The sequence below is a fragment of the Spodoptera frugiperda genome, chromosome 5, assembly GCF_023101765.2.
Source record: "Spodoptera frugiperda isolate SF20-4 chromosome 5, AGI-APGP_CSIRO_Sfru_2.0, whole genome shotgun sequence".
NCBI lineage: Eukaryota > Metazoa > Arthropoda > Insecta > Lepidoptera > Noctuidae > Spodoptera > Spodoptera frugiperda.
The window spans coordinates 2,430,243-2,444,261 of record NC_064216.1 but is presented as its reverse complement, the minus strand read 5'-3'; the positions used below and the strand labels follow the sequence as shown (position 1 = coordinate 2,444,261).

At 34.2% G+C, this 14,019-nt stretch overlaps 1 non-coding gene across 1 annotated transcript; it reads right to left on the bottom strand.

The window, feature by feature from the left end:
- Positions 1 to 4,585: 4,585 nt before the first annotated feature.
- LOC118272290 (small nucleolar RNA U3) lies at positions 4,586 to 4,787 on the bottom strand. The gene has a single exon (XR_004783352.1). It is a non-coding gene; the product is annotated as a small nucleolar RNA U3 (small nucleolar RNA).
- Between the last annotated feature and the right edge of the window lie 9,232 nt (positions 4,788 to 14,019).

Genomic DNA, 14,019 nt, shown 5'->3' with positions numbered 1-14,019 from the left:
CAAGTTACCGGGGTTCCGACTCAAAGTAGGAGTAGGAACGGGGTCGTTTTTGGTCAGTAAGAGTCTGACACTCTCTCTGACCTCGCCCAAGGCGGAAGACGTCATTAGATGATTTTCCCCCTCAAAAAGGGATACAAATTATTAAGTCAAGTAAGTAAGTGAAAGTCTAAAACAAAATTCTATTCCAACCAAAGAATTGATTAAACACATTTCTTACGCAATGAAAACATAGTTTGATTAAGCAACGTAAATAATTCATTAGGCACATTGCAAGGGTGGTGTTATCGGCATTGTCGGAGTGATTCTATAGGTAATGGCCATATCGGGCCCAAGGCCTTCCATGGTTTGTCACGTTATGAACCTATGTCGCGTTGTGGTAGGTCGTAAAGCTGATAACTATTGATAAGTAAGTACCATAGGTATTGTTTCTTACTTTGTAATGTGAATTGTTCTTTTTTTTTCTATATTTTTTATTGTATAGGTTGGTACTGATAGTTATTGCTTTTTTAATGTTACCTACTTGTTTGTGGTTATGACGGTTTATTATAAATCTAGGAGTGTGGATTTAGGTATGCCCACCACAGATGGGGCCCAGTAGGGCTGATGCCCGATCTCGAGTTGCGGACAACGTAACAGTTTACCGGGGCTCCGGCTCAAAGTAGGAGAAGGAACGGTGTGGTTTTTTGTCTGTAAGAGCCTGACACTCTCTTTCGCCTCACACAAGGCGAGAGAAGACATTGGATGATTTTTCCATCTCAAAAAAATCCAGTACGCAATCCATCGCAATCACCTCTCCTTACATAGGTCATGTTTATAACATAATTGGTGGCTCAGGGTAGTAGAGAAGTAGCGATAGCGATAATAATATGTAAAAAATATAAACTTTCTTTTGTAGCTCTTTGAGAATTGCACAGCTGTTTTGGCACGAATTCCCAAAAATACTGCATTAAGCAAAGCAGGAAAATATTCATTAATCCGTAAAAATCTTGAGCTCAAGGCAAGCTTAAAAGATTGTATAAAAAAGCTGCTAATCTGTTAATTAGAATAACAAATCATCGTAATCCTGACAGGACGAGAAAAATATGCACAGTAGCGACATCTCTTATATTTATATAGAACTAAAGTCGTTGTGTTTTCTTAAAGTTAACTTTGTGACATTTTTTCTATAGATGTGCTTCAGTATCTACTTGCAGATTATTAAAATAATTGGGAATAAATAAATAATAATTGTATTACAGAAAAAATCAGTTGAAATATGTTGACTAGCACGTTTATTCGTATAAGCAAGCCAGGCGTAGCGAATTAGCGTATTGTATAATATTAACGTCTCGAGAAATGACCAACGTAGATAACTAGTTAAATAAATCTCTAGAAGATAAGATATATTTAGGTAGATATACAATATACGGTAGGTATACGAATAGAAACGTTAATATTTTGGTACGCTGCGCTGCTACAAGCTATAACGTGCTACGACGCCGACGCTACGAAGTTTTCAATTTACAGAGCCCAGCTGTGATGTTTTTAAAAAATAATGTAAAAACACACAACTATTGATACAAACATTGCTAACTATCCACCTAATAGTACTACTATGAAGCGGATTAGCGGACACACAATACTAAACTTATTTTTTTCTAAAATCAATTTATTTAATTTTTACCAAAGAGTTGTCATAATGTAGGCATAGAATCGGTCCCATTGTTTTTTAAGAAAAAAATTGATTAGCCATTTATTGAAAGAAAAGAACAAAAAAAATCTTTTTAAATTTGACATCTTACTTTTTTTTGTCCCCTTCAACCAGTACTTATTTATTTGAAAGATATGCAAACTTTTTAGTAGTAACTTTTTGTTATATATTTAAGCTTAGGTCTGGCCCATTAAATTGAAAAAAAATTTGAATGCCATTTTTAGATATAAAAAAAAACATGATTTCTTTTTAAATATGGCATCTACAAATTTTTTCGTCCCCTTCAACCAGTATTTATTTTAAAAGTTAAGGAAACCTTTTTTTTAATAACCTTTTTTTTAATAAAAAATCCTCACTTCTTTATCCTTTCTCCAGAGGTTATTGAACTCTTGTTTAGCGGTATTTACGTAGCACAAATTGATGGAATTTAAAACGAACGAAATACAACCATAAGCATTGATAGTTAAGGTTGATTTTGAAATGGGGGGTGATTTTCATTCAGCCCCATTTTCACCCTCTCCCTTGACGTTTTAATCTGTCTGGAACTAATCTGTTCTGATATTTTGCTTCTGTGTTCACTCTATAACGATAATACGATTAGATTTTTATAAGTAAACAAATAGTCAAACACGATGTATGTACGAAAAATGAATTAAAAATACTGATGAAGTAAAAGAGGTGTGTAAGAAACGTAGCAATTGGCGTTCCATTGTCTTTGCCTACCCCCATGGGAGACAGGCTACAGATTATGCATGCATGCATGAATTAAAAAGTTATGCCAAACATGTTTTCAACATTACGTACTTTTTTAATTTACTCCATTAAGCGGTACATTCGCATTTTAAAATTCATGATTTCGTGCTGCTTTTTAAAAAGGGTCTTATTTTTATGTAGAAAACGTTTGGTTTCGTTTGGTAAAGTTTTAATTTTGTGTGTGTGCGTCATTGATAGTGACGTCAATATCGGTAAAAATAAATGTTTGATTGCTTTAAGCTATTTTAAAATAATTGAACTTGGAATAGAAACTAAAGTTTGTTGTTCTAAGCTAATGCGTCATTCATAACTATTGATTGTTAAAAGGCATAATTAGAAAGTTTACTTTTTGTTTTTTTTTTTCTTTTCTATCATTTATTATGTTTTAGATTCGGAGTTAAGAGATTCGTTTTACAATATTACAGAAGATATATTATTGGTGTTGTTTACAAATGGACAATTAGGTAGTTTTCTCAGTCAAAAATAATTTAATGCAATAAAATAATCATACCTTTATTCATAGATTTGCTGTTCTACTTAATTTTCGAATTTATATAGCATATTTTCTACAAATCAATTTCCTATTTGATCTAAAAATCTGATGACGTTATAACACACTATTTTTCATTCAAAATTTATAGAAAATAATAGTTTTTGGCGTTTAGTAGAAAACTACACAGCTTATTGGATATTCTAGCTATCTGGTGTGCGCCCATTAATAACTGCGTATCAGATTTTACACAGATAAAATCAGTCATTATTTTGACAATTCTGATACCACCTGTAACCATTGATCTTGTGACTATCAAACTGCTCAACAAAAGCAACTAAAGTTATTAAAACACTATAAAAATTACACAAAACATTACAAACATACGCTTAGATGTCCATAAACACATAAGCACAAAGCAAGGGACAATGTTCCCCGTGACACGAAGCGTTGCATTCCGTTTCGCGTTAGTAACATCTAGACTAGGGGCTGCTAGGGGCAGGGGTGCTAAAGGGTGCCCCGGGCTAAGGGTGACCCCTTTGCAACGCGGAAATAATTGCATAGTGATGTCTATCTTCGTTTCACATGTAGAAAGACGTTAAACGTGAATAAGTTGGTACTCTGTATTTTTAACTGACTTGTAAAAAAGGAGGTTCTCTGTTTGACCTGTATGTATGTATGACTATGTATGTATGTTTGCGCGCGAATCTCGTGTTTAGCTGAACCAATTTTGATGCGGTTTTCTGCATAGTACTTTTAAGACTTGGCAGAAGGTTTTAGTTACCTATACCCGACTTAAAAAATGGAGGTTCGCACTTTAACATGTATGTGGAAGTCGGTTTTTTAAACTTAAACTACGTTTATGTTTTATTTTATTATAATTACTAAAAGTTATTTTTGACTTTCACTTGAATATGATTTCAATTAGATTATTCTTTAATTTCACATAGACAAATATTGGGTATTAATAATGTTAATATTTCGTGGTATTTTTTTGCGTAATGACTATAGGTAGGTATTTATCTTGTGTAGTATTTACAATGTAATTATAGCACCTAAGTGTTCCAAGTTAAATGTCAAGGTGGTATGCTCACACTCATTAAGCGAAGTAACCTTAGCAATAAAACGACTCGAGAATAAATAGCGCCTTATAAAATAATTATAGCAACGTAGCACGAACGCAACTCGTTTAGCTCAATCGATTAACGAAGGAGCATTAGTTATGATAACGTCGCAAAACAGAATGCGACACGTGGTTTACACACATTGATATTAAAAAATATATTTTTTTAGGAATTTATTTATACAATTATGACGACAATTTAAAACATAAGTAGGAACTAATTATGAGGAATTAATTTTTGCTTTTTTTAATTATAATTTGTTAATTTTAAAGTTTATCATTTACGAGGTTATTGCAATAGTTGACCTTTCCATTTTATTGGTTTGTTTTTAATGAAAACGTGTTATGAGACGATTTTTAACATAGCTAATATTAATAACAACACGTGTGGGTTAAATATAAACTAATGTACCTAATGGAATTTTTAAATAACTTTAGTAGACATTGAATACTATTATAATGATTTTATATAAGGTTTTTTCCTAGATACTTATTATAGTTTTTAGAGTATATAAAGGTTGTAAAAATAGCCACTCAGACAGCGACAGTACCCCACGCTCCCCCGTGAAGGGGAGTGAACGATCATCGAGGGCTGATGGTAGGTCTACCACCGCCCGCCTCACGCTCAGGGCACCGCGCCACATCTCATCAACGTGACTGGTGAGGACTCACATAGTGTGAAAGTCTCGAGAAGAGCTTACTATAGAAATGATCCTATGAAGTAAGGTCTTGCCGTTCGCTGCGAGTGCCGGGGAGGTCGTTCAGTCGCGGAGAATCTTAACACCGCGATTCAGAAATGCGCGTCATCGGCACAGTGGCATCTAGTGGTACGATTCGAAAGTAACCGCTCCGGTCTAAAAAAAAAACCACGTCGACTACGGCTATGAGTCACCGCGCCGCACAACAGAATGTAAATACATTTGACTTTAGTTATGACTAGCTTTTGCCCGCGACTTCGTTCGCGTGGAATAGTGACTTCCGGCAAATTTTTGGTTTTAACCACATAGTTCCCGATCTCGCGGGATCTCTTCAAAAATGAGATGTAGAAGATATTCCAGGGAACTCTTCAAAAATCAACATAATGAGCTCTGCGTTTGATTTTAATAGATGTATACTCACTTAGGGCATTGAAAAAATAGTTTAAAAACGGACTTTAACTAAAGAAATATTATAATCTTTCCGAACTTAAGATGAAAACTAACTTAAAACTAAAGAAAGCTACGAATTACGAATTTATAACAATTAAAAAAGAAATTATATTAGAACCTATCCTTTATGCTATAATAACCAAGCTTAAACTAAATAATTTAAAAGAAACGACTTAAATATAATCTAATTAATTTATAAATTAGACTTACAATTTTATTAAAAAAACTAACTACAGTAACTACTAATAATCGATATCAAACTAAACCTACGTTAAAAAGTTTAACCAGAAAACCAGGAAATCCCAACAAATAAACTTATTAATTGACAAATACAACGAAACCAATTTAGAATATACGAAACAGCAGGACCACTACAGACAAATAATCATACGACTGATAATACACATTTTCTACAATAGTACCGAAGCGCTCGGCCGATACCCAACCAAATAATTGTAACAAAACCATAGCGCAATCTATTTCGATCCCAACGCCATCTATCGAGGATAAAGACAACTTGGATTATTTATTTATACTCCGTTCGGGCATTTTCTTTGTACTAAAAGTTTAATTATATTGATATAATTTTTTTCATACCTTTTTACTATTTTGTTAACTTTTTTTCCATGAATTAAAACAATAACATGAACCGAAGTCGTGTAACGATCGACATAGAATTATCTATACTCCGTTAGAGCGTTTTCTTTGTACTAAAAGTTGTATTATGTTATATTTTTCATTGCTTTTTACTATTTTGTAAAAACAAATTTCCAATGAATTAAAACAATAACATGAACTGAACAATTGTAATTACACCATTGCGCGATCAACGCCATCTATCTACGGAGTATAGGAACAGCCCGACATTGTTCAATTCCGTACTATAAGTACGAAATTGAACAATAGATGGCGCTGTATGTCCGGAATAAATTTATTTTTTATTTTATTTTATTTTTATTTTATTTTTATTTTATTTTTATTTTATTTTTATTTTATTTTTATTTTATTTTTATTTTATTTTTATTTTATTTTTATTTTATTTTTATTTTATTTTTATTTTATTTTTATTTTATTTTTATTTTTATTTTTATTTTTATTTTATTTTTATTTTATTTTATTTTTATTTTTATTTTATTTTTATTTTATTTTTATTTTATTTTTATTTTATTTTTATTTTATTTTTATTTTTATTTTATTTTATTTTTATTTTATTTTTATTTTATTTTTATTTTTATTTTATTTTTATTTTATTTTTATTTTATTTTTATTTTATTTTTATTTTTATTTTATTTTTATTTTATTTTTATTTTTATTTTTATTTTTATTTTATTTTTATTTTTATTTTATTTTATTTTTATTTTATTTTATTTTATTTTTATTTTATTTTTATTTTATTTTTATTTTTATTTTATTTTTATTTTATTTTTATTTTATTTTTATTTTATTTTTATTTTATTTTTATTTTATTTTTTGATTTTTGAAATAAAAATATATCTATGTCCTTTCTAAGGTTCTAAACTATATCTGTACCAAATTTCAACCAAATCCGTCAAATAGTTGCGGAGATTAATGGTATAAGCATAGAATGTTCGACGTGATTCTTTAATTTGACATAACTTTTTTATTTATGAACCGATTGACATGAAACAAACACTAAATGTAAATTTAAGCATCCCACAATATATTCGTGAAAACCGCATCCAACTCGGATCAGCCGTTTCTGAGATTAGCGCGCACAGACGAACAGACAAACAGACAAACAGACAAACAGACAAACAGACAAAAAAAAAGTTAATTACATTTTTGGGTTCGACATCGACATAACAATAACCCCTGCTATTTTTTTTATTTTTATTTTCAATGTACAGACAGCACTTTTCTACGATTTTATTATATGTATAGATAATACAGATATGATTATTAAAACTGTCTTACAGTTTTGTTACTTTAAATCGATACATAGTTTTTAGTTTTATGTATCTATTGTTCTTATCGTCAAATAACAAATATACTTATACATAACATAATATATCACACATAAATCACATAAATCAATTTCAGCTTTCAGCTCAGTAGGTACATATTATCATTATGTTATATGAAATGAGTCATAATTATCTGCCACGGCTTTAATGGGAGGTAGTGTCGTGTTTAAAGATTACAATAGTAAATATAAATTATTAACTATGAGTAATTATTTTTTACCTAAAAAATCTGCGTTTGCCTTTTTTATGAAAGAGCTATCTCTTTCTCTGTCTACGACGCTTCGTACTTTTTTACTTTTAGAACACCTCCTGTGTATAAATAATATAGTTTTTTATGGAATTGATGGCAAACGAGTCACCTGATGGTAAGCGATCAGCCTTGGACACCAGAGGAGTCACAGGTGCGTTGCCGGCCTTAGTAATTATATGTATAGCGTAATAAAGTGCATGATAAGCGATAAAAAGGCAAACTCAAATGTCTTTTATGTAAGTAGATTACAGATAGTATTTACATTTTTTGCGCGTCTGCACGTGCCCTGCCGGCCCCTCTGAATCGATCCAGCTGTGTCGTGATTAAGTTACAAAGTGCTTGAAAACTTTCGCATTTGTTTGATATTTGGAAAGAGCTTTGGGAAACCTTTTGGGGTTTGTTGTTAGTAATAAGTACTTATGATATTGCTTAAGCAAGGCACATGTAAGGTGTAAACAGGAAAATATGTTAGAAGTCACGTTAACTGCTAATTTTATAAGATTTGGTATCATAGATTTTTTTTTGATATTTTTAGTCATACTACAAAATCTGGTAGCGTGTTCTGTGTATGATACTCCCATAACATGTATCTAATAACTAGTAATTAATATAGATGAATTAATTCCCTATCTTTTTTTATATAAGTTCACTCTGCTCGGCTCCTATTTATCGTAGCGTGATGTTTTAAAGTCTATAACCTACCTCGATAACTGGACTGTCCAACACAATAATATTTTTCAATACCAAACCAGTATTAATTCCAGAGATTAGCGCGTTCAAACAAATGAACAAATTCTTCAGCTTTTTATATCAATGCAACGTCATGCCTTTTCTCCCCGAAGGTACCTATGAGCATTATGCGTCGTAATGTGTACGACGCATAATGCTGCTCACAGCACATTACGACGCATAATGCTGTTTCAGCTTTATTGTATATTTAAATAAAGTACTTATAGATAAGACAACACGACTTGTGAAACAATGAAAACAATGAATTTATTTTTGGAAATGGGCTACAAAAGAGCACTTTTACACGTCAAAATTATTAAAATCTTGATGAGGTCGGCTTTTCCTAACGGACTACTCTGAGAAGAAATGGTGAAAGGCATGATATTATGTTTACATACTTATATTACATTTTATTAAGCAAGGCACAAGTAAACAGGAAAGTACTCCAGATGTCACGTTGATTGAAATTACGAAAGATTTTCCAAAGACTTTCCTCATTGCGCAATGATGTTAAGGAAACTCGGGCCACTGCCTCAGAGTACAGTCATTTAGTAAACTACTGGCTTCTTGCAGCGGCTTTGTGTGGAAAAAAGCGCCTGTGTTTTATTGCAGACCATAATCTAACCCTGTTCCTGGAGCTGCGGATTGCCTAGCGGGTTACCAAGGATCCGGTTCGAAAAGCAGGAGTAGGAACGGGTTGGTTTTTAGTCGGTACGAGTCTGACACCGCCTCTCACCTCGCCCAACATGGATGAAGACATTGTATGATTTTTCATCTTCAAAAAACCCTGTTCCAAACATCTCGATCCCCTCAGCCGTTTTGTCGTGACAAACAAACTAACATTCGCATTTATGATATTAGAGTAGGATGCATAATTTCTGTTGATTAAGTAGTATATCTATTATTTTGATGGGGGAAAACCATTCATCGTTTTCTCCCGCCCTGGGTTGGACGACAGGGAGTGTAAGACTATTACAGACTCAAAACCACCCCGTTCCTACTCCTGCTTTTAGTCGGAGCACCAAATGAGCTAAGAGTACCTAGAATGAATAGAAAGCAGTACATCTGAATTGAAGATAAATTAACTTCGTTTTCAATGTACTACGAAGCTTTTTCACGCAGACAAGTAATATTAAGAGTAAATAGTTACTGAAACTCAAATACGATAAGCTTTAATATAATATGTATAGTAGGGATTCTAGAAAACAAAATGTTTGGATAATTAATCGATATTTAACGTAATAACTTTTTTTTTTAATGCTATTCTATGGTGAAATTGTAGTCTATAGTTTTATTCTTTTTCAAGCGAATTTTTCTTACTCAAATTAAATCTATCTATTACTTCTTAGCCTAGTACTGATGGGTCCATAGTAGTACGGAGTCTGGAATTGTGCCTAGTATATGGGAATAGGTTCACCACCTATTACATGGGACTTATAACACAAATGGTGAAAAGTAGGTGTTAATTGTACAGTGGCATAAAGTGCCGTAATGTGCAAATGCACCTCTGCCTATCCCTCCGAGAATAAAAGGTATGACGTTGAGTGTACTTAGCCTAGTAATATTTTTGTTAAGAAACAACAAACACATTTATTAAATAAGTGAATTAGAATTGCGCTCAGCAAACCGGATCTAATTAGGTTTCATCAATTAGCAGCATTAATACAGAAACATAAATTGCCGTTGTTTCCAAAAATAGAATATAATCGTTAGCAGGGTTGAATGTACAGGGTGCGTTATATAGGAATGTAGGTCTCACTATTTGTAGAGGGGTATAAACGTGGCGATTCCAACCACATTAGGGCCAATTAGGTAAATGAGCAAATAAAAGCATTTTTTGCTATGAAAATAGAACACATTCTACAAATACACAGATGGGTGTGACATTATTTTTTCAGCAGTTTATTCTATTCGTGATTTTAATTCTAGTTCTCTGACCGGTTACCGGGGCTCCGGCTCGAAAAGCAGGAGTAGGAATGGGGTGGTTTATAGTCAGTAAGAGTCTGACACTCCCTCTCATCTCGCCCAAGGTGGGAGAAGTCATTGGATGATTTTCCGTTCCGTCAAAAATGAAGACGTTTTTGTCTAAGTGACTCGCCTAACCAGACTGTTAATGAATGTGGACTTTAATAAGTCACAACCTTTTAAACTGCGATCTTCAACCTTCAATAGAGGAGGTTCATAGCCCAGCAGTGGACTGACACGACCTGTTGTTTTTGATGTTGAAGAGTGACATAAAATAAAAACTCACTCATAAGAGTCATAAGGTACGTGTCCACAGGCCCGCATCGTACGCATCGCACGCACTGCACGGAACGGATTTTAGTTTGTCTTGTATAAGTAAAACTCATACAACTGCATCCACTGATCCGCATCGTACGGACCGCATCATCAGCAATGCCTACATGCGATGCGTGCTGATGACATCATACGGAATGCGTACGATGCGGGCCTGTGGACACTTATTTGCAGTTCCAAAATCAAATCAAACAGCCAATCAGAAAAACCCAAGAAATCAAGACACAATCTCATTAATTCCCGAATGTTCTTCGTACCTTTGCACCTGATGAGGTGGAAACTTGGAAGGTAAACAATGGCTTACGTTCGCGCGGACTCTAGGGCTTCGGTAAAGACATTAGGAGCGACCTCGCCCGGCCACGGACAACAAGCATGCTCGCTCACTTTGATTTCTCCACTGCAAACTCTAAGTATCCTTGTGAAAGTCAATTATTGTAATTCTTTTGTAAGGCAAGTGGTTTAAGGTTATGATTTCAAGTAAAAGTGTGATTCAAGTTTTTGTATTTTGGAGTTTTCAGTTTAGCACAATCGGCTCGTTCATACTTAATAGGACTCAACTCTAAAAAAGTGGATATCTCTATTCAATCGTTTGGGGAATTTCTCATATAACAGTAAAACTAATGCAGTGTTTGCATTACGCTAGTATTTAACTAATTTCTATCCCAAAATCGAAGCGAGAGAGAGCTACTAAATACTCGCTACTTGACTAAAATACTAGCGTAGTGCGAACAAGGCATTAGGGATAATGACAACCTAAAAAAAAGAAAAAAATATTTGAATTAATATTAATATAAAGAACTAAGTAATGATTACGTAACTACACTAACTAATCATTAATCACATTGATAACAAAGAATGCCTAATGACAGTTGGGTTTTTTGCTAAATAATAAATGGCGTCTCGCACTTCGTGAAAAAGAGAAATTGTATTTAGTTTCTAGAATATTTTTTCCGAAATTCTAGACTCTACAACTAAGCTAGTAAGTATATCATTAGAACTTGAGCGCCATAATCACTGATGATCAGTTCATCCGTGACCATGGCGCTTGCAACAGTTCCGAAATATCGGAAACTCATAGAAATGAATAAATATGGTAAATATCCCATTTCAAGTTCTAATCATATTGTTAGTAACCATGTCAGTTTAAAACAAGCTCTTAAGGCCGCACTCAGAGACATTTAATGATTACTTAAACTATTATTAGTATCGAAAACAATTGCTAAGGTCTGGGTACGACGAACAACAACCCTTAAATTCCTAACTCCCAAAAAGCACTTGTGACGCCTCTGGTATTTCAAGTGTCCATGGGCGGCGGCGATTGCTTACCATCAGGTGATACGTATGCCCGATTACCGGGCGTGTTTCATAAAAAAGTAACAATTAAATGGCTCTGAGTACGGCGGTTGTACACAAAATGTGAACAATAAAGCAGTAGATTTGATTAGCAGCGTGGGCGGTGACGCCGCGTAGACGGCACGCTCACGGCATTTCGTATAGCACCATTAGCGAAATGGATTTCTCGGAGAAAATTTATGTTTTGTTCTGTTTTAAGCATTGAAAGAAAGAAGATTAAATACTTGTGTCCAGTGGAAGATATACGAATGGAGGTAGTGTGAAGTTTAGTTTTAAATTGTATTATGGAAATGGTGGATATTATACAACACATATCAATGTTTTCAACCTCTAGAACTTTTCTGCAGAGTAACCTTTTTTGAGCCGAAGTAGGTTTTTAAATTCAGAGATTTAGAGCTTTTCTGGTATCGACTAGTTTTTTTTGCAGGCTTTAATATTCTTTTGAACCACTTTAGGAAATGACTGGTTCATAGTTTGATTGGATATCGGACTATCATCATATTTGTTTGGATACTATAACATATTGTGACAAATATTAAATTAACTAAAAAATCACGGTTTACACCTTACATTAATGGAGAAAAGCTTTTCATCTTGTTTGTAACTATAACTATAACCATACGATGAAAAAGAAGGTTACAATACTAACTAGTATGATCCTAGTACTTTAGCCTCAGAGCCTCCCATTTCATAGGTTCTTCCTTCGTTTAAGAACATCTTATCAATAACCAACATATTTTCCGAAACATAAAGAAATGTCTTCAAAAAAGGGAAAGCTTTACGATGCTCTTTATGGCCACATTTTTCTCCGGACGGCCATTAAACCATGCCTTCACAGAATAAAACGGACAGCGCCACACTGTGAACTGACGCATTGTGCCAGGAATTCCACGTCAGTACCAGATTACCATAGATATCGAATCATTCTTGTAAATTACTTTTATTTCGTGACTAACTGACTGGGTCTTTAGCTGTATGGTAACATAAGGGATTGCCAAATAAGGGGTTCGGATTCGATTTCTGGGTTAAAACGTTATTGAGTCTTACAACACAAATGGTGAAAAGTTGGTGTACATTGTACTGTGGCATTACGTGACGCAATGTGCGTTCCTGCCTACCCCTTCGGGGATGAAAAGTGTGACGTTGCATTGTTATTGAGTCTGGATTTTAGTGCACGGTGTGGGGCAATAATCTCATACTATAACCAACGAAAACTGAATGTACCTATCATTCAATATTGTAACTGGTGAGAAGTCTTGTAACTAAACAAAGGAAACTCGACAGTAAACTGCAACTGTGCTTCATCATACCTCTTAAATTGGTACGCAAACTATACAGAAAACAGTAAGTAAAAGTAAGTAGGTACTCAAACAAGCCTTATTCGGAATGGAATTAGTCTCTCAGTATAATATTCCCAGTAGTGGGATGTAGGCCTGGTAAGATCTGCCGCGAGCCACCCGAAGGAGCTAGAGAAGTTAACTTGATTTATCATTTACAGGTAACTTGAGTGAAACGTCTCGCGGGACTCTTGTTAAAACTAGATAGATGACGGTAGCTGGCACGGCGGAGACTGGCTTCGGCACAAGTTTGCAAGCACTACATGTTAAAAGACCTCTTTTAGAAACTTTAATTCGGAGAAAGTTCTCCAATGTTGTAGGCAATACATATCGACACTAACTTTATCAATAATGTTCGAAACGTTCGCAAATGTGTACCAAGTAAGCTCTTTTACAAATAGAAGTTTAACTAGGGATGTAAAAGGGCTGAAGTTGATGGGAAAGTTGCGAACAAAGTCGCAGGTGGACCGCTAGTAATAAATGATTAATGAACAGCGACACTGTCACTCAACCCTTTGTACGCGCTCCCGTGAACACATTACATACGACACAACTGACATGACAACATTCATGCTCTTTCAGGCAAGAGCATTTAATTGACTTGCTCGATGGAAAAAGCGGGTCGTTTCCGCCAACCTCATACATTGGAACACAACATGGGCCATCGAAGGTAGCGCCCGGAGTTTGGGTGATTCGATTATAGTCCCGGTGCGGCCGCTCCGCCGCATTATTATGTAACATCCGCAATAATCCCGACCTGCCTGCCTCCTGTCCCGACTCCCGACTCATCTACTTCTGCAATTGAAAAATGACGCAATTTTATAAAGTAGCGTTTGTTTGCACATACAGCACTACATGCGAGT